At 39.3% G+C, this 20049-nt stretch overlaps 1 long non-coding RNA gene across 4 annotated transcripts in view; it reads left to right on the forward strand.

The window, feature by feature from the left end:
* LOC132534341 (uncharacterized) overlaps nucleotides 1–20049 on the forward strand; it is a 219254-nt gene that overhangs the window by 124810 nt on the left and 74395 nt on the right. For 2 of the 4 annotated variants that reach the window (XR_009546071.1, XR_009546069.1), the window contains exon 1: nucleotides 13795–13871. The exons of the other annotated variants lie outside the window; for them this stretch is intronic. This is a non-coding gene — a long non-coding RNA (uncharacterized LOC132534341). Of the gene's footprint in view, nucleotides 1–13794; nucleotides 13872–20049 lie in introns of those variants that run through there. 4 annotated transcript variants of the gene reach the window in all.

Raw genomic sequence — 20049 nt, forward strand, 5'->3', positions numbered from 1 at the left:
AGATTAATCTTGTTACAACTTGACCTTCTAAAAATATTGAAATAAAATATTTCATATCAGCAAAGAACAGAGTGTCTGTATTAAAGTTCCTGCGATAAATACAAATCACAACAAATTTCTTCCTCACAGATAAATTTCCTGACTCTGAAAATTAGACTTAAAAGAGTATGATACCAAGGTAGGTTAACAGCACAATAATTATGCAAAAGAAAGTGGGTCTGAGATCCTAGTTTCAAGCCCTAGCACCACCATAAACCAGAGATGAGTAGTGCTCTGGTCTTTCTCTCTCTGTATCTTTCTGTATAAATAAATAAATAAATAAATAAAATATTAAAAAAGAGTATGTTGGAGAGCCAAGATGGCGGTGTAAAGACCTCTCCTAATGGTGGTGTAAAGACCTCTCTCTGCAAAGCTGCTGCTTAAAACTGGAAATTTCAAGTGAGGGAAATATTTCCAGGCCAGTGGTAGAGGAAGTGTAGGGAAGTGTACAAGAGAGGTCTGAGTGGAGCCAAAGAAGAGAGCCACAAATCACATATAGGCTGGAATGGGATACAAAATGACAAAGCACATTGAGCAGAGTTTCTGTGAGTTAAAATTGGCCCTCTGTATAGCCCCCACACCCCAACACCCTCACTCCAGAGGGGTTAGGGAACCAGCCACAGACAAACAGACCTCCTATGGAGACAACCTCATTCTCAAGATTCCAGGCTCAGCAGGAGCCATCAGAAGGAGCTGCCTTTTTTTTTTTTTTCTTTTTTCCCTGTTTCTCTCCTCCAGGGGGCTAGAAGTCTTTCTGATTGTCCATTTCCTTGACCAATCTTTTGCCTCGTCTAGGTCCCTGAGAGCATTCTGCCCTAGCTTTTTTCCTTCAACTCTAGCTCATAACTTATGTTGCTTTTTGCAGTTGCTTTTGCTTTGACTAGGAAAGTGGGTAGGTTTTGGATAGACAATTAGGAATAGTTCAAAATTTAGACTGATCTTTAAGTTTTTTTTAAATTTTGTTTGTCTTTGTTTTGCTTGTTTGTGTTAGTTTTACTTTTTTTTTTTTTTGGTGTGTCAGTCAGTATGATTTTTTTTCATTGCTATTAGTTTATTTCCCTTCTCATTCCAATGACCAAAATCAGTCTTTGCTGGGCTGTTGGTGCATTGAATTTACTGGCTGTGCTCTCTATTGTGGTAGTAACTCCTCCCCCTTTTCTTTACTCTCTCTCTCTTTTTCCCTCTTTCTTTTCCTTACATTTCTTTTTATTTTCTTCTCTCTGATTTGAAAAATCTTAGCCTTTGCTCCTGTATTTTCTGTATTCAATTGTGCATATCTGTGAGCTATCTTGTGCCAGAAGACTGACATGGTAAGGTTTTTCTTTCTTTTTTTTTAATATTTATTTTATTTATTTATTCCCTTTTGTTGCCCTTGTTGTTTTATTGTTGTAGTTATTATTATTGTTGTCGTTATTGGATAGGGCAGAGAGAAATGGAGAGAGGGAGGGGAAGACAGAGAGGAGGAAAGAAAGATAGACACCTGCAGACCTGCTTCACTGCCTGTGAAGCGACTCCCCTGCAGGTGGGGAGCTGGGGTTCGAACCGGGATCCTTATGCTGGTCCTTGTGCTTTGCGCCACCTGCGCTTAGCCCGCTGCACTACAGCCCGACTCCCAGGTTTTTATTTCTTTATCTCTCACTTTCTCTCTTCCTTTATTACCTCTCCCCTCCCACAATTACTTAAATTTATTAATAGCGGATTTCTGTAATTGTTCTTTCTTTGTATTTTTTTCAGTCATTGTTATTGTTTTATTTGTTCTTCTGTTTTTTTTTTTTTGGTGAGCAGAATATTTGTAGCTAATATGTTTTGGTTGGTTAAACTGCATTAATCATTATTTTTGTTGTTGTTGTGTATTTGCTGAGGTTTGTGACCTCAGTTGTAAGAAGCCTTTGGTTTAATGAGACTTCTCTTCATTCAATACAACAACTGAACGTAAATAACCAAGACACAAAAATGCAAAAATTACCAATAAAACAATATGGTCAGATTGAAATCAACTATGGCAATGAATCAGGACAGACACCCAGAAAAAACTCCAAGTAAGCTAGCAGAAACTATAAATAAATAAGGAAAATATCCAAAAAATAATTGACTTATTAATCACAGAAATGAAAACAGCTATTGAGGAAAAGGCTATCAGAAATAGGGAAGCAACAGATGAGACCTTCAAGAAAAATAATAGCTACCTCTAGGTAATTAGAGAATTGAAAGCTAAAATAGATGAGCTAAAAGGCCAACTAGCAGAACATGCTAATACTGTAACTGAGCAAGGTAAAAAAATAACTGAACTGAAGAAGGAAGTTGAGGATAAGGAAAATGATTAATAGAAGCAGAAAACAGAATGACAGAGGATGAGTTAGAGAAAACTAAGGTAAAAGAGAAAAAAAAACACCTTTTGAGGGTGACACCAAAAACAACAGCAGAGACATATGGGATGATCTCAAAATAAATAACATTCACATAACTGGCCTACCAGAGAAATAAAGAGAGGAAGGGGAAGAAAACATCCTAGAGGAAATAATGGAAGAAAACTCCCAATCCTTAAACAGCAGAAAGGACAGTAAGATTTAAGAGGCCCAGAGAGTCCCAAACAAAATCAACCCAGACCTGAAGACACAACGATACATCATAGTTATAGTGAAAAGAATTAAGGATAAAGAAAGGACCCTAAATGCTGAAAGAGAAAAACAAAAAGTCACATACAGGGGAAAATCCATAAGACTATCAGCAGACTTCTCCACTCAAACTCTAAAAGTCAGAAGAGAATGGTAAGATATCTATCGAGCTCTCAATAAAAAAGGATTTCAACCAAGGATAATATATCCTGCTAGACTTTCATTCAGACTGGATGGAGGGATGAAAAACCTTCTCAGACAGGCAACAGTTGAAAGAGGTAACCATCACCAATCGTGCCCTGAAAGACTGCCTATAAACAAGAACATCACCAAAATACCTGCCATATATCAGAGCAGATAAAAAATTGTTGAATAATGACACTTTCTTCTTCTTCTAGCGTTTGCCCTTCTTCCATAGCCAGTCAACAGCATCAGGTTGAGCCTGATGTAAAGTTTCGAGACCTCCTTTGAATCTGGAGAGGTGGCAGTCGTTAACTATGTGGGTCATAGTCTGTCTGTAGCCGCAGGGGCAGTTCGGGTCGTCTCTGGCTCCCCAGCGATGGAACATAGTGGTGCACCGGCCACGGCCTGTTCGATAGTGATTGAGGAGGGCCTGATCATAACGTGCTAGGTCAAAGCTGGGTTGACGCTTGCAGGGCTCTGTGATGAGGTGTTTGTTCTTTACCTCAGCTGACTGCCAACTCTGTTTCCAAGAGACTGGAACAGAGAAGTTCAGTGTAGGCATAGGGGACCAGATTGGGTGACGAGACATCAAGCGTTGGACAGGTTGGGCGAAGATATCCGCGTATATTGGCAGGTCCGGTCGAGCGTAGACGTGGGAAATGAACTTAGATGATGCCGCATCCCGACGAATATCTGGCGGGGCGATGTTGCTAAGAACTGGCAGCCATGGAACCGGGGTGGAACGGATGGTTCCAGAAATCATCCTCATGGAGGAATATAATTTGGAATCTACCAAGTAGACATGGGGGCTATGGAACCATACTGGGGCACAGTATTCTGCAGTGGAATAGCATAATGCCAGAGATGAAGATCGTAGTGTGGAAGCGCTCACGCCCCATGAGGAGCTGGCCAGTCTTGCAATGATGTTATTCCTCGCGCTCACCTTTGCTGCAGTTTTTATGAGATGTTCGTGAAATGACAGAGTGCTATCGAGAGTAACACCAATAATGACACTACAATACCTTAACTCCATAATATCAATAAATGTCAATGACTTGAATTCACCTATAAAAAGGCAAAGAGTAGGAGGATGGATCAGAAAACAAAACAAAACCATAGGCTGCTTGTAAGTGAAAGGATGGAAAACTATCATACAGGCTTGTGGACCACAAGAAAAGGCAGTAACAGATATTCTCATCTCTAACACAATAGACTTTAAATAAAGTAATAATAGTAAAAAGAATAAGTTATCAAACTGGATTTAACTTTACCTTTGGTGTTCCAATTGGCACTGGTATACTAGGCAATCTCTAGGACTTTTCTTTAGCAGGTAGAATGGTGGATCTTGGCAGCAATATTTATAATATGTCTTTGTGTTCTCTGTATGAATCACTTTGAGAAAATAGGTAATACACACACAGCAATGTGGATTTTTTTTTTTTTTTGGTTGAGAAAATCTTCATGCTTATACCTATCCACTATACCCAGCAGGATATTTTGTTTTTCCTGGGTGGAGGATGGGGAAAGAGAGAGGGGGAAGGAGAACAGAGGGAGAAAGAGAGACACCACAGCACTTCTCCAGTGGTCATGAAAATTTCCTTTTTTATAGTGCTCCCATTTGGTGGCCAGTGGCTCAAACCAGGGTCTTCTTAGCATATTTTCAAGGTAATTATTCTATGTGCTCTTTCTAGTAGGTACTTTGACCATATATTAGTGAAAATTTGTTTTTCATGTTTGTGTGTGCAAATAAAAACATAAATTTACAAATAGTCTTAAATAAATTTGAAGTATAAATACTGCTGAACTTTATATTCATGGGAAGGTAGACGAATGTAGACATGCAAGCCATGTCCCTAAATTTTCTAAATTTCATTATATAATACTACTCATGTTAACTGGTAATTATTTAACATGCCCTTGTCCTCTGTTAAGTTCCACTGATTCTTCCTGATCATGATATATGAAAGTTTCTCCCATCTTAAAATATGGTTGCACAATAATCATAATTTCCCTTCACTTTCTCCTTCAAACTCCAAAATAATAGTCAGAATGCTTCATTATTTACTTTCATGGGGTAATTATCATTCAATAGTTGCTACTCATTTTAAAAGATAATTCTAAATAGAATATTGCCTTGTCAATTATACCCTGAATTTTTGAACTTCCTTATAAATCATTTTATTATACAAGCTCTCTGATGTGATATAGATATGAAAATGTGTTTTGTTGAACTTGAGGCTTGAGACCTTTCTTCTCTTCTTTGTACTTGCTCTCAAGCTATTAATCGTGTATTTGAGTTCCATAATTATCAGAAAACATGTTATGCAAGTTATTACCTGTGCTCAGATTGCTCCTAAACTCTGCCTTCTCTCACGTGCATGAGGCAACTCCATGCACTTTACTTGTAGATAATCAAAAGGTAACACTGCCCCCCTACCCTCCGCTTCCTGATTTTTAAATCTATAATTTCCCAAAGTCTTCTCTACTGTTCCCCTTGTAGCTCAGTCACTAGACTTGGATCTGTTATAAATCTTGGAGTCATTCTTTTCCCCTTTCCAAACCTATTCATATTGCTTTAGTTTAGACTTTCATCACTTCACACTGGAGTTATTATATTGATACTATATCAAGTTTCTCTGTCCAGTTTCTTTTTCCTGCCCATCTATTCGCTAGAATGAAGACCAATACATTATTCAAGACTGCACATATCTTAGTCCCTTATAGCAACAACTTGCATACCTGAAGCACCAGAGGTCACAAGTTTAGTCCCTATTAACGTCTTCTTTTTTAGTATTTATTTATTCCTTTTTGTTGCTTTATTGTTGTTGTTATTGATATCATTGTTGTTGGATAGGACAGAGAGAAATGGAGAGAGGAGGGAAAGACAGAGCAGGGAGAGAAAGACACCTAAAGACCTGCTTCACTGCCTGTGAAGTGACTCCTCTGCAGGTGGGGAGCCGGGGGCTTGAAATGGAATTCTTATACCAGTCCTTGCGCTTTATACCATGTGCGCTTAACCTGCTGAGCTATTGTCTGACTCCCCCTGTTAACATCTTATGCCAGAACTGAGCAGTTTTCTGGTGCTCTGTTTCACTCTCCTGCCCCTCTTATTCCCTCTTTCTCATAATGAATACATATCAAATATTTAAAAATTAAAAAAAAATCTTCTCTGAATAACAACAAACATGGTCATGTATTTTACTTATTTAAACCCTGTTAAGGTTTGCTGTGGCCTTCTAGTTGAGTACTAACATCAGAGCATAAGAGGTCCTTTCTTTCCTATACCTGCTTCTCTAAATTCATTTGTTGGATATAACCCACCTGCTTTTAACAATGATTCACAAACCAAGGCAATACTTAAAAGTTCTCCATACTTGGCATCTGTTTAATATTTCTCTCAGTGATTTCCTTTATCTGACTTTTACCCAGGATCAGTCTGGTGAGTGCCTATTCATCCCTCAAGACCTGACTACAGGAACATTTTTATGATGAACAATTGATGTTCTCTTTTAAGCTTCCGGTCCTTATGTACCCCACCCCATCCCACAATCTTATCCTGATCTCATTATTCTTCTCTGATGAGTTATGCTCTGTTTATATCTGAGCTCCAATTGCCTTACACTCTAATGAATAATAGTTAATCAATACATGTTGCATATATATCAAGTAAGTATTCCAGAAAATAGTTAAAATGAATGACTTTGTGATCTTTATTTGTGATCTTTTTCCACATAGAAAAAATGTGAGAATGTAAGAATAGAACAGGGAATAAGTGGGTATGAAAATCTGAAGGGATAACATGGCTGTCTATGGGGAAAGATCAAGAGGAGGAAGCTAGAGTATTTTGGGCACTTCTAAAGGGGAGATGGAGACCATCTGGAGAGGAGGATGCAGCAGGAATGAGTGCCAGGACAGAGATAAAAGTGAATGGAAAGGAAATGGTGGCGGAACAACATCAAAGAGGCAACTCTACTTCAGAATTGAACTGTGTGTTCACTCTGGCAATGATACAAGTGGGTGACATTGGCTGAAATGTCCTGAAGGCTATGACAAGGTCTGAGAAAAAGGGACATAATTTGGTTTGAGACTGCTTCATCCAGTGTAGCTGGGCTTATGTCCTTTGGACAAAGTACCATTAAAGGGGGGTGGAGGTGGAAGTGGGGATATGTCTGATGTCATCAAGTTCTTTTCATGTGCAGACATTTCTATGTGCTTTCTAATTTACATATTAATCTAAACCTTTACTGGAATATAGTTCTTATCAACAGATTAAACCCTTTCCCCTTTTTGAAGAAATCTATCCCAAAGCTGTAAGTGTCTCAACATTAGTATTTAAGATAATAACCTCCACTTTCTGAAAGCAATAATTTCTGTGTACTGCCATAGATTTTATTTATTTATTTATTTATTTAATTTATTTTCAGAGCTCAGGTAGACCTGGGTGTGAACAGGAAAGTCATGTATCTGAAACAAGAGAGTATTTGTTTGACTTAGGAAAAAATTACTCATACAAACTTCCCCTTCAACCATTTGTTTATAGTTAATCGCTAATGACAGATAGTTTTGAAATTAATAGGAAGTGTAAATAATAAAGGGAGGGGAAAAAAAGGAAAGGATAGTGTTAATACTAACAGTTGCAGATGGTTAGAGTTTTCCCCCTGGAAAGTGTTGTTTTAAATTTCTGTTAAAACTTGCCAGATTTCAAGGGATTGTTTGATCTTAAGTAGAGCATGTTGTCACTACTTCAGTAATAGTAAACACTGGTGAAAAATTTACAAAATGAAGATCAACGCAATGGAGAATCATGAGCATATATATGTTTAGCTGATAAATTCACAATGCCATAAAAAGTTAGTTTTTTATGACTATATTACCAGAAAGTGAAGTCGAACTTTTCAAGTGATTCATTTAACATTCATGATCTGAATTCTGATTTTTCTTGTATAGAATAAGAAATGTAAAAATATGAAAAAACTTCAAAATGCATACATACACACACACATATACACTCAGGATTACTTTATTCATTATTTTTTGAACAATAAAAATCAAACAAACCAGAAATCATATTTGTAGCGAAGTGGGAACAAAGAGACTTTAATAATATAGCTGCGAAGAACCATTTAAAAATGTCCTACAGATGCTTAGTTGGAATAGTTCATTGTGAAAATAGTAAATGAACTATCTAAGTACATTTAATATTTTGTTACAGTTGGACTTATTTCACTTTTCCTCAAAGGCATTTTTAAAAAGAAAAAATATGGAGGGGGGGGTTGGGAAGTGACATACCCAGTTAAGCGGACATAGGCCTATGCCAGTGTCCAGCTTCAAGCCACTGCTCCCCACAAGCAGTGAAGCAGGTCTGGATGGGACTTTCTCTTCTCTCACTATCTCCCCCTCTCTTCTCAGTTTCTCTCTGTCCCATCAAATAATAAATAAAATAAAATAAAATGGGAAATGGTCTCTGGGAATGGTGAATTTGTACTGCCAGCACCAAGCTCCAGGGACAAGCCTGGAGGAAAAATAAGAAAAAAAGATAAAATGACTGCATCACCTCCCCACTCCCACGTCTTAAGAAGTTGCTGATTCAAAAGAACACGACATCAGAAACTAATCAATGTTAATGTGCGAGTAGTGCAAAATGGCATCATTGGAAAAGCAAAACAAAGAATCTGAACAACTACAAGTACAGCCCAGCAGCTTTGGGTACTAATTTGTTATTCTCTATCAATACGGGATGCATTGGATCGACCTTCCCGTGGTGCATCCCGTGAGGACCCATTCATTGGGGAAACTGACGATCCTTCCTAGCCGACTGAATCCACATGGATCCCAGTCACTTTCAAAGCCAGCAACAAGCAGCAACCTGACGCTGTTGACTGGCTATGGAAGAAGGGCAAACGCTAGAAGAAGAAGAAGAATACGAGTCAAAAGTAGATATGGCCAAGGCCAGAACTACTGTGCCCATTCGAAAATTCAAATACAAATGTTGGATTTGTTATGAGAATAGTTTGAACACTGGTTCATTGAAGAATCTGACTTATAATCTAAAGCCACTTTTAAAGTGATTTTAGAGTATGCAGGGTTATTGTAAAGAAATTGTTTGAATGCTATCCCTATTGAATTTATAGTCACAAATTTATATTCCCTTTGAGATCTCAGTGGAAAGATTCCTCTTCTGTTGAAATTACTGGTCAATATGTCAGTCAGATCAAATGCCACTAATAAGACATTAAAAAAAGGGCTTCTGGGGGAACAAGAGGATTTCTTTAACAAGGTATGAAGTACTTTTAAATCCATTTCTTGCTTGTTAAAAGCATTATGATTCTTACAAATTGTTGTATAATGATGTGGTTTTAATCCTTTATGAGATGAGATATGTTAAGAGTTGAGACTGAGTAGTCTTATTAAATAGAATCCGTACCTCCAATCTGGAGTAATAATATAATTCTTCTGCAAGTACTATAGCCAAAAAAAAAAAAAAAAAAGAGGGAAGTAAGCTATTTGAGAAGTTGTATTGTATAGATTGCATCTTTAAAATGTGCTTTTCACTTTAAAAAAAATCAGGTTTCTCATGTTCTGAATCAAGTCCAACTCCAGAATACCACATCATTGAGTAATCGTGGGAACCCTATGCAGAAGCAAAGAAAATGAGTGCTTCATTTTTCAAAAGAAACTTAGCTACCTCTGGGAATAAGAGCACAATCCTGAATCTCCCCTTGTTTTCCATCCCTTCACTTATCTCAGGATTTATCAATTTATCTGCCCATTTGAGACTAGTTATCATAGATTTGATTAAATTGACTTCAGTTTCACTCACAGCTAATCTTAAGAGGTACAAAAATGAATAAAATCCTACAAACAGTGTAGAGAGATGGAGAGTTGGGAGGAGGCAGTGACAAATTCACTTCTGTCTGCCTGCTGCATAAAAATAAGTATGGAAAATAAGTAGAAAAGGACAAGAAAAGGGCCAGGTAGTATCTTACTGCTGTTATCTCTATGTGATATAATGGACCCTTAGGTTAGGGGTAGACTTGTTGAGAAAGCTGAAATTGAAAAATAATTTATGAGTCAAGTTGTTCAACATTATGTTGGGCTTGGAGATGACTGAGATATGATCATGGATGTTGCTTTGATTACTCAGTATATTTGAAAATACTAGAAGCACGGGAGGTGTAGTTGGTTCAGTGGTAGAATTCTCGCCTGCCATAAGAATACTAGAAGTAAGTAAAATAGGCTGGAGGTAAAGAGTTGTTGAATCTTTTTCACTTTTCTAATTCAAGTGTATAGTCGCATCTCAGTGCAGGGGAAACCAGTGGTTTTTACCAGTGAGATTATGCACATGCTTTCATATCTTTTTCTTTTACTTTTTTATTGATTTAATAATGATAGACAAGACTATAAGATGAGAGGGTACAATTCCACATAATTCCCATCACCAGAGTTCCACATCCCCATCCCCTCCATTGGAAGCTTCCCTATTCTTTATCCCTCTAGGAATATGGACCCAGGATCACTATGGGATGCAGAAGGTGGAAGATCTGGCTTCTATAATTGCTTCTCCACTGGACATGGGTGGTTGCAGGTCAATCCATACTCCCTGTCAGTTTCTGTTTTTCTCTAGCAGAGCCTGGCTCTGGAGAGGTGGGGTTCCAGAACACATTGGTGAGGTCCTCTGCCCAGGGAAGTTAGGTTGGTGTCATGGTAACATCTGCAACTTGGTGACTGAAAAGTATTAAGATATATAGCAGAACAAATTGTTTAATAATCAGGAACCTATAGGTGAGAGCATAGCAGATAAGATTTGGTGTCTTCATGTTGGAAGAATCTAGAAAATCTATTTTAGATATATTGCAAGGGGCCCATGCTTTAATCTTGTGGTAGCAGGCATTACATTAAATTTTTTTTCTCACATTCTGGTGCACAGACACACTTAGATGTCTCTCTTTCTCTCTCTCTCTTTATCTTTCTCTCTTTCTCTCTTTCTACTAATCCATTATCACCTGTCTACATGTCATCATGATTGGAAAAAGTAAGCATAATTTTATGTGATTCAACACATAATCTTTACCATCTCATGTCAGGAAGACAGTTTATCATAGAGTCTTCCTAAATTCAGATTTACATAGTTTTCTTTGCTATTTTTTCAACAAAGTGAAAGGAACTGAGTTCTTGTTGCTTCAGGTCTTGTAAATACTGTCAGGGGGTGGGGGTGGGGAGGAGATAACTCACTCAGTAGAGCACATATTTTACCATATATGAGAACCCAAGTTCTTCTCTGCCTCACCCTACCAAATGGCAGCACCAACATGGCCCAGATGCAAGATTCTTGAGCACAAGAGTAGTGATATGGTATCTCTCCTTTTTTCAGTTCTCTCCCTTCTCTTTCTTTACTCCTTGGGGGAAAGATGTCTAGTAGAATGTGTGGAAACACACAGATATAAAACCCCTTCAAAGTTGATGCCAAAACAAATAATTTTCCATGCAAATAGCTCACTTGGGGGCTCTTGCTTAGCCATGTGAGATCTAGCTTTAAGCCCAGCCACCACATCACTGGGAGTAGCTTCAGTGCTATAGTATCTTTCCCCTTCTCCTTCTGTCTCTGTCTCTCCCATACTGCCTCAAAGAGTCAACTCAGAGTGGTGAAGCCTTGACAAGAACAATAACTAACTAATTAACAAAATTTTATTAGTTGTCATTTGACAAATGGTCCATTTGTAGAACTTAGTTCTTATGGTTGTCAAATGTCTAATAGATCATGATAAGCACGTAATTTAAATACCTGAGTGAATAAAGTTCTAAACCTCTTGGAAAAGTCATGTTTCTTTTCTTTAGAATTTCCTTCTCACTGTCAGGAAACGTATGTTTTTGCTTCAGGATCATTTAAAAGAGCCTCTCTGCTTTATCTCCAAACCCAGTGCCTAATCTAGGGATCAGGAAACTTGACAGACCACCCCCACCCTCCACCAACTCTTACAAACTCTCTTCTGAACAAACAAAAGGGAAATGAATGTTAGAGTTATGTCCAAGGTATTTGACCAAGTTTGGAAAAATAATGTTAACTGTTCGGTTATGACTACGGTAATAAAACAGTTGAAAATGCGGGGCAGCCATCTGAACGTGTGATTTGGAGATTCGGGTTCTCATGCCTTGCTGAACTCTGAACAAGCTCGTTGGCATGGCATTTAGAATATTCTACAATATGCCACTGAGTTGTTTTTCTATCTTTACCCTGAGCTAATCCCCTCTTTAGAAGTCTGTATTCCAGACAAATGAGACTGCTTGTAATTCTGAACTTTTCCTAACATTACTTTCTAGGCCTGAAATCTTTGGCTCTTTATCCAGATCACTTTTATCCTTGCTATTTATATCTTGCCCAGCTCTTCAAAACTACCTGAATTTTGATGACTTTTCTTATAAGTCCTGTCTATGCGCACTAGGACCCGTGTAGCAGCATTTTTATTGACACATTCTTAATTTGCATACCCATTGGCTTTAACCTTATTTTAAAAACTGATTTATTTATTCCCTTTTGTTGCCCTGTTGCTTTATTGTTGTAGCTATTGTTTCTGTTATTGATGTCATCATTGTTGGATAGGACAGAGTGAAATGGAGAGAGGAGGGGAAGACTGAGGGGGAGGGAAAGATAGACACCTGCAGACCTGCTTCACCACTTGTGAAGTGACTCCCCTGCAGGTGGGGAGCCGGGGGGCTCGAACGGGGATCCTTATGCCTGTCCTTGAGCTTTGCATCACCTGTGCTTCACCCGCTGTGCTCTGTGCTACAACCCGACTCTCCATCTTTAACCTTTTAAGCCTCCTACTCATTTTTTTTTTTTGGAGTTGACCTGGAAATTGAATATATATATATATTCCTTGTTATCACCAATGTTTTATCACCTCAGGATGATTTTTTTTTTAGGTACAAAGGGAGATATAGAGGAAGAGAGAGAGGAAGAGAAAGAGCAAGAGAGAGAGAGAGAGAGAGAGAACAAAAGTGAGGTTTACTCCAGTGCTGTGGGAGCTGGGTGTGGACCTAGGTCTCATCCATGACAACAAATATTTGTTTATTTAAATTGAATTCTCCCCACTGACAACCCAATTTATGTTAAACATTGCGAAATTATTCAAATCACGCAATTGTCTTGTTTGCATAGACAAAGGTACTGTACCAGGCTTTCCCATTATATTGCCTCATTAAGCCTCATTCACCAAACATGGGTTGAACACCTACTAATTGCAGTGTTCTGTGTTCCTCTGTCCTTAAAACAGGACCAAATATAATTACATAATCATGTGTCAGAAAAAATATATAATTATGTGCATCTCACATATTCAAGATAAATTTCTAAAATTAAATAATTAGACTGACTTGATATCAATTAAGTCTTGTCCAAATAAAGACTAAATATTCAGCTTTGTTCAATCTCATGTAAATGCTGATAAAGAGCATTAATCCTTCCACTTGTGAAGAAACAATTAACACATATCTAACCCAGGCCCTCATTTATTCAATAACTTTCTCAAGCAAATTCATAAGGGAAGGGGGGAAAAACATGTCTTCTTAGTGCCCTGGTTATTTTTCAAAGACATGGCCAAGGATTTGGTTTCTGAGTCTCTGATTTTAGATTTGCCTCTTAGGGTTTGCAATAAGCAGGGTAGAGGTCGAATCTAAATCCACAGGCAGCAAACACTTATGGAAAGTCTCTGAGGTAATGTTGTTCTTGCAACATTTTCCGACCTACTTTTCAGGATCCATGGTCTCCAGATAAGCTTTAGGTAAGAGTCCAAAACAAACCTCTAGGGCTTTTAACTCACTGTCTATGCTTGGTGCAACTTCTCACAAAAGAAATTATCTGATTAGAATGCATTGTTCTTCTCATGATGTTGGTTGGGGTGGGGGTGCTAGGTGGGTGCATATGACTTGACAATTCACTATTTTCACTTCTAATTTCCACTCAGCATTTCATCCATAAAATGACTGCATGAAAATGCTGCTACGAAAGCCAAAAAAAGCCAAAGAAATGCACTATGGGTAAGAGGGTTTATTTTTGTTATTCTTTTGAAACATTCAGTTGGTATTAAAACCAGACCTTTTGAGTTGGAACAACAGTGGTACAGGTAGACTTCCTACTTTGGGAAAAGACCTGGTCTTTAGCTTATGGGAACCGAGCCCAAGCAGATGTGAAAAGTTCAACTAAAGGAAGAACAGATTAAACGCACTTTTGTGGTTGAAAATCCAAAACAGATGCTATTATTAAATCACAAAAACCTGGGTGCATTTAAGTAACACTAGGTGTCTGCATTTTAAATTTGCATCTGAAATAATTAAGGCATTTAAAGGCACATGTTTTGTGTGTGCCACTGAACTCTTAATCTTCAAATCAGGGAGTCTGCATATTAAAAAATATACTTTCAAGAACATTGAGTCTCTGTCAATGTGCTTGTCATCTGAAAATGAGAACGAACGCATCTGACAATGAAAAACATAGCCTTTTGATGATTTTTTTTAAAAGTTTGTTTTTTTTCCTTGACATGCTTTAAAAACATTTATTTACATATTTTATGTCATTATAGACCAGCTCTGAAATGTCTACATCACTTGTTGCAATGTGACTGTTAGAAGGGGGATCAAGTAAGTCTCAGAGCAGAATTAAAAGGCTAGCAATATATGAATTCACAGATCATTGGTCAACTTTCTGGAATACTTCCCCACACATGACAGCTTCTGTCATGGGATATAAAATGTCGTGGGAAAAAGCAAGTACAAATCAACTATGGCCTACAATAATATGACTGTTCTTTGATATTTAATTTTGGCTCTCACAATAACTTTTTGCTCTAATATGCCACCTCATCTACTTCAGCCCCAAAAGGTGAAAAGTCTGAGGCAAGAGGATGCGAAGGCCAGGTGCTATTCCATGAGAAACCCTGTACTAGAGAACGGCAGCAGAGGGAAGGGCAGTAAAGGCAAGGTAGCAACAATTTGCTTTCATAGTTAGTATAGCCTTTGATCATTAATCTAGTTATGTTTTACACATGATGCCAAAAGGGATGTACTTAGCTAGAATAGGCATTAAGGATGTCTTCTTTCACCTCTATTTAGAAAAATGAGTGTTGCAAGATGTGGGCTGATTTAGAAGTGAGCTAGGAGAATGCCAAGATTCTATATCATGTATCATGTAATCTTCTCATGTTGGAGGGTTTCTGTTAATTTCTCCATTCCCATTGGAAACAAACTATTTCCAATCTGGTCCTCAAATTGGGAGAAAAAATGGAGTGACTTCTAAAATTGAGGCATTCTTTCCTCTCTTTGTGAACACTTCCACAAGTTCTGGAGATGATTCCAATTCCCACCCCTTGCTTCATCACTCCGAAGCCCCAATCCAGAACCTGCTCCCACCAGAGCCACAATTTTAATATTTGTGTGGCAATGACAACTGCTTTAAGTTTCATATTCTGAAGAAGGTCAGGCTATGATCGTTCCTGTATAGTCAATACAACAATTGGTATCAGATTGATTACATGCTGAACTCATAATGTCCAGACATGCTGGAATATATAAAATAGTTTCTCACTTTCTTGGGGGAGGGTAATGGCTTATAATATAGTTGTTGACATACAGGTACAACTTTTTATCTTCCCATGGTAAGTGTCTGCAAGATACTGTCCCCCCATCATACACCAGGAACCCAGAGACCCTCCAGCCCATTCCTTTCCCTCTTTCCCCAGAGTCTTTCGCTTTGGTGCAATACACCACAGCCAGCCTGTTTGACCTTATCATTTGTTTTTCTTACTGCACTGTGCCATCAGTTCTACAGATGAGTGAGACCATCCAGTATTCATCCTCCTCTTTCTGGCTTATCTCACTCAACATGTTTATGAAATACTTTATCACAATTAGTTTTCCAGTTTCTTTTAGATTGTTCAATGTGCTTCACTAGAACATGTATAATGACTTCTGAAGTTTGCATTATATTCCTTACTGAACGGTTTTGAGAGGGGAAAAGATGAGAGATGGTGAGAAGGGAATATATGGCCCAAGAGGATAATATTACACCTTTCTCTCTCTCCGTCTCTCTCTCTCTCTCTCTCTCTCTCTCTCTCTCTCAGTCGTTGTTTGTCCTCAGCAATAATTTTGATTATTTGTTAGTATTATTTAAATTCAGATCAGGCAGCTAGCAATTCAGAGAGGGTCAAGACCCCAGGGCAAGCATCTCTTGGTTTGAAGGACCAATGTGACAGGAGAGATGGCATTTCATGAGGGATGCATGTGAGAGGAAGCCTTTGCTTGGTCTCAGGACTGTGCATAAATTCTGATCATGCCTCCATGTTATAAGCCACTGTCTCCAGGAAGGAAATGGAACCTAGACATGAGCAAAACCGTGTCTGCGGTAGTTCTGATGAACTGTGAAAGTTAAAACATGAACAAAGATCAAGATTACAGGAATCCCAAGTTTTTCAAAAGTTCATATGAGACTCTTTTTTTTTTTTTTTAATGAAGGACATATTAGAAATTGCTTTTACAACAGAAATAAATCTGAAAGGGACTTTTAATACAACCATATAAGTAAAAGGAAAAAAAAAATCATTCTCAGCTTTTGTTTTGCCATGATCCTAACAGAGGTTGTGTACACCACAGAATGCAAGAATAGCCCATCCAGCTCCTTCTCCATGTGTTTGACTTTTAATAGGGATAAAAAGATCAACAAGTATGCAGACAAAATAAATGAGACCATGTAGATGAAGAAGGGTAGGGTATTGATTAGAAAGACAGGAGGAGAGAGAAAGAGCCAGACATCACTCTGGCACATGTGCTGTTGGGGATGGAACTCAGGACCTCATCATGCTTGAGAGTCCAAAGCTTTACCACTGCACCACCTCCCGGACCAAGACTTACACTATTTTAAGATAACAGGTATGTAATTCCATACAGTTTACACCACTGGAGTCCCATGTCCCCTCACCTCCATTGGAAGTTTCCCTATTCTTTACCCCTCTGGGAGTATGGACCAAAATTCTTTTGGTTTGCAGAAGGTGCAAGGTCTGGCTTCTGTAATAGCTTCTCCACTGGACATGGGTGTTGATAGGTCAATCCATACCCCTAGCCTGTTTCTATCTTTCCCTAGTGGGGGAGGGCTTGAACCAGTATCATTACGCCTGTCCTTGCGCTTTGCGCCATATGCACTGAACCCGCTGCACTATCATCCAGCTCTCTCTCTCATTTTTAAGTTTCTTTCTTTTTCTTTTCTAATAGCTGATGCAAGTATATGTTAAAGCCAGTCCTTTCACCACAGATCCTTTAGTTTTATGAAGCCCTTAGTTTGATTGTTTTATCAGGGTGAGTGTGACTCCAGTTCCAAAGATTTTTGCGGACTATATAGTATAGTGTGTAAGCATGAGCCAACTACTTCATATAATGCTCAATCATAGGGAAATGATTGGTTCCATAGCTGGAGGAAAAAACTGGTGTGTTGTTCTTCCTGAGACACATTAAAAACAATTTCAAGGGCAATTTTGACCATATAGTATTATTGTCCTATAAATAAAATAAAATGTGAAACCTTTAATAAGATACACTCACCTCCTTAACTGTATCGTGATTTAACCTAAAACAGTCATGTTGTCAATGGAGTTATGCTACATAATGTTTGTTGGAAATAAAGACAGATAATTCTTTTACTTTTGCCTAATCTCCCAAACAAGAAACAGTCCTATAAAATAAAATTAAGCCACCAAAATGTTACTTATTACCTGTGGATATATTGCTAGCTCCTAGCTATCACTTTCTTTAGCTATCATAAACTATGTTTTCTGGCTTAATTATCTTTCAATATTTTTTTTTTTTTACAATTCTTTCAGTTTGGATAAATCTCCTGATTCAAATATTATGACATAATTGCAGACACAGTAGTCAATATTGCTGAAGGTGGAGGTCCTCTCCTCTTCAAAACTATTTTGTGCCAATTTCTTCTTCTCCTTCTCCTTCTTCTTCTCCTCCTCTTCCTTCTTTCTCATCTTTTTCCTCCTCCCTTCTCTTACTTCCTCTTCCTCTGTTGTTAAAATTTTTAGGCTCTTGCTGAGCGGGTTAGCTTCACGGGCGGGTAACAGAGACGACCAGAGACAGACGGCTGGGCAGGGAAGCTGTATTTCTTTATTCAGGAACAACGATTCATAAACTAAGACAAACTAATCACCAAACAGAACTCTGCTGTCTCTTTGCGGCGGCACAAGCACTCTCTCTCTTACTCTGGAACTCAGGAACCCAGGAACTCTCCAACTCTGGAACTCTGGTGGGTTTCCTAGGGGCGGGGCCAAGCGGGCCGCGAAATTAACTGGACTGATCTAATTCTCTTGGCGGGGGAGAACTAGAACCCAATGTAAAGCATACAACAATTCCCCCTTTTCTTTTTAACTAAATGACTATAGTATCAAGGGTGAGGGGTGAACAGAACCATATATCATACAGGCATTTTTTTTAAAAAAAGAAACTGGCACAAACATGGAGAAACATGTAAGTAACAAGAACCAGTGTACTGCTAAGGGAAGGCCTGAGGGGCCATATCTGCCTCTGTGGGCTAAACTTTATCAGCTTAAAAAAAACATTTCTTGCCTCTGGGGGGCTACTTGCCTCGACCAGGCATTTGCATGGGGGCGGGGAACGGCCTAGAGTCCCAAAGGCAGCTGGCTGCAACTTACTTACTATGAAACAAAACTTGTTATTAGCATATCTACTGCACGATCCAACATTTCTAATAGAGAAGGAATTTGAGACTTTTACATATCAACAACGTCTTTTAACCTTTTGTTACACCCATTCAAGATGGAGACACACCCTAGGTGTGGGCCGGAGAGGAAACCTCAGGCATGAGAATAATTAGCATAGCCATTGTGCGATCTACCATTTCTAATAGAGAAGGTAATGGAGAGTTTTACACATCAACAAGTCTATTTAACCTTTTGTTTAGACCAATTTAGTTAAAATATATTGATTGTTAACTAATTTTTACCTCAGACTTTAAATGTAAGTTAATTTTTATCTTTATGAGAATTACATTGAAAACCTTTTTCATTTAACTTTGACTAGGAAGAATTTAGCCTTAAAGCTACTGTTTACCAAACTTTAAACATACACATAAACATGGTCATTAATACACAAGGAGAGAAACGTTTGTTACGAAGACATGTCATTTTAAACACGAATTTAAATCTGTACTGTCTTAGTTGTTGGGGGTGGGTTCACCATCCGGAGGTGGCTTCCCGCGCAGCTTCACTTCTAGGAATTGCAGGTTGTGATCTCTGCACAAATCTCTGCGTACTCTAGCTTGTCTGCCTTCAGACCAGACTGGTGGCTGGAGATCTCGTGTGCCCAGTTTCGGCAGGGAGCCCAGGGGTCCGGGAGGCCCAGGATGGTTCCAGAATTCATAGCAAGAGGGCAGGCGGGCCAGTTTTGTAGAAGGCATGGGGCTAGGTGCCCAGGGGTGGCGGCCATGATAGGCTGCCGCGGCCCTGCCCCATAGCCCTGACATGTCTGCTGCCCTGTTCGCAGTGGCCGAGCAGCATGGAGGGATCACGTGTCCAGTGCCCTGCGCCACGCGGTGGAGAGCCGGCTCCTGTGGGCTGGCCTCGGGCTCTTGCGTGTTGGAATCGGGCTCCAGCGTGTTGGCATCGGTCTCCAGCGTGTTGGCATCGGGCTCCAGCATGTTGGCATCGGGCTCCAGCATGTTGGCATCAGCCTCCTGTGGGCTGCGGGGCTCTTGGGGCTCTTGTGTGCTGGTGTCGGCCTCCTGCAGGCTGCGGGTCTGTGGGGCTGTGGGCGCGGTGCGCGGGGTTGTCTGGGCGCAGCCGGTTGGCTGGCTGTTTAACCAGGTGGAAACAGCAGCTCCGCGCCTCGCCTCCCGCCTGCTGGCTATTCCCGCTGGCTGTTCTGAGTTCGCCCGAGCGAGTGGAAACCACAGAGTGGTCCAGAGATAAATGTTCCAGAAACAGCAAAACAGTCTCGTGAAGAAAGAGCAGAGGCCTTTGGAGATCTCTTCACAAGCAGAAGAGAAGGCCATAGTACATAGGTAGCCAAATTGTCTTTACTTATCTGAGAGATGCGCAGGTCAGGTCCACGTGGGCGCCATTTGTTGTTAAAATTTTTAGGCTCTTGCCGAGTGGGTTAGCTTCACAGGCGGGTAACAGAGATGACCAGAGACAGATGGCTGGGCAGG

Source organism: Erinaceus europaeus, chromosome 18 (genome assembly GCF_950295315.1).
Source record: "Erinaceus europaeus chromosome 18, mEriEur2.1, whole genome shotgun sequence".
Lineage (NCBI taxonomy): Eukaryota > Metazoa > Chordata > Mammalia > Eulipotyphla > Erinaceidae > Erinaceus > Erinaceus europaeus.